Source organism: Austrofundulus limnaeus, unplaced genomic scaffold (genome assembly GCF_001266775.1).
Source record: "Austrofundulus limnaeus strain Quisiro unplaced genomic scaffold, Austrofundulus_limnaeus-1.0 Scaffold2, whole genome shotgun sequence".
Lineage (NCBI taxonomy): Eukaryota > Metazoa > Chordata > Actinopteri > Cyprinodontiformes > Rivulidae > Austrofundulus > Austrofundulus limnaeus.
In genome coordinates this window covers 2,080,760-2,082,712 of record NW_013952404.1, presented here as the reverse complement: position 1 = coordinate 2,082,712, position 1,953 = coordinate 2,080,760, and positions in this window count along the sequence as shown.

Here is a 1,953-nt window from a genome sequence, read left to right as displayed (position 1 = left end):
GTACGGGTACGCTAGCCTAAGCGTTATCCTTATAATGAGTTTTTTTAAGTGTTCGTTACTTTTACTTTTATACTTTAAGTAGTTTTAAAACCAGTACTTTTATACATTTACTTGAGTAAAAAGCTTGAATTGAAACTTCTACTTCCAAAAAAGTATTTTTAAACCTTAGTATCTACTTCTACTTAAGTAATGAATGTGAATACTTTTGCCACCCCTGCTTACACTACATGGAAATATGTAAAACAGAGGTGGTCAGGCCAGAGAGGGAACAAAACTGAATCTAAGTATATATTTCAGTCTGTATAAAAAGATGGTTTGTTTTCAGTTCCTTTATTTTTTTCTTTTGACGAGTCCCTGATATCTATCTCAGATGTTTGCTGTTTACAGCACCCAGTGTTTCAGATCCTGTAATTCAATTTTGAGCTGCCACTCAATTTGTTATTGACAAAACAGATCAGTGAGGTGTGTTTGTCTTTAGTCTCATCCTGCATGGTGATATAACACATTAATGCTGATCATAGCGCCTGTGAAGTAACTGCTGACTGACTGAGGCCTGTTTTGGAAGCTGATTGGCTGGCACACGGGGCAGCTCGGTGCGTGACCAACCGAGAGGCCGACTGATTTGCCTGCATTCCTCGGCGGACAACAGCAGGGTACAGACTGACTCGGTGTGATAATCCCTCCGCTGATGGGACCMCTAATCAGCTCTGTTTTTAAGCTGAAAATGGGCCCAACAAATACAGAGAGCCAATCCTCACACGCTGAAGGAATTCACGGGCACTGGTGCACGAAAACGCTCCCCGTGACTCCCACTAAACTTCAACATCTTTATAATGAAAGATGTGTCGGTCAAGATTAAACAGCTTTGCTTCCCACACAGAGGATGGAGAATCATTGTCCCGGGAGGCAGGAAGATGTTTCGGAARCCACACAGAGAAATTCTTTAGAATAAGCATGCAAACGTTACGAGTCAGGGGAGTTCACCCTACATGACATTTCTGAAGCCAGAAATCATAAAAAGCTGTTTTACCAATCCACAGGAGCTAAAACGTGAACAATGGGCTTTTAGAGTGTTGCTGTAGCAGCTAGTAATGTGAACGTGGACTCTTTTGCCTTATTTCCTCTGAATGTTAAACTAACAAACAATTTGTAMCACTGATGGAATGATAAAGTCATCRCATTGAGCTGAAGCAAATGATTCGATTTTCCATAATGTCTAATTGAGCTGTTTTATTGCGCAATCCTTGCATCTTGCAGGATTGTCTACTCAWCCATTTTCAGTTTAGTTTTCAGATACTGGTCACGATGGCAGCAGATGAAGGAGAGAAGCCCAGACATCCCTCTCCACTAACAACAGTCTCCATCTGATCCTGGGGTGGGTGGTTGGGAGGGTTCTGAATGCTTTTCCAGCCAAAAAAAAAAAGATGTTTAATCACTTTGGCAGGTTCTGGTTCTTCCCCAAGCTCACCGAGGAGGTACCCAAAACAAGCCCCTCTGGATTGTCTGTTACTTGACACGTCTGTACGGGGGCATTGCTCATCATCAGCATCTGGTGTTGACAAAAACAAAGACGGTCACAAAGGAGGCAGTGTGTGAGACGACTGAACAGTGAMTGGCCTAAATGATCTACTCAGATGAAACGCCACGCTGTGGTAAAGCTAACCCTCGGAGGAATGAATGAGTCAAAGAGCTAAACTCATTATCTGATAGCAGATGTTTAGATGTTAAATGCCCATCAGAAAAGGAGCCAAGAATCTGCTTCATGTCCATTTATCACTCCCACCTACCCCCCACTGTGCCATAGATGGCATTCAGTGATGTCATGTTGAGCCTTGGACCAAAGAGGTTAACATGATCACTAGGGGTGTAAGAAAATATTGATACACTGAAATATCGCGATATTTCATTTCCCGATACTGTATCAATATTCTAAAGCCCTGTATCAATTTTTTT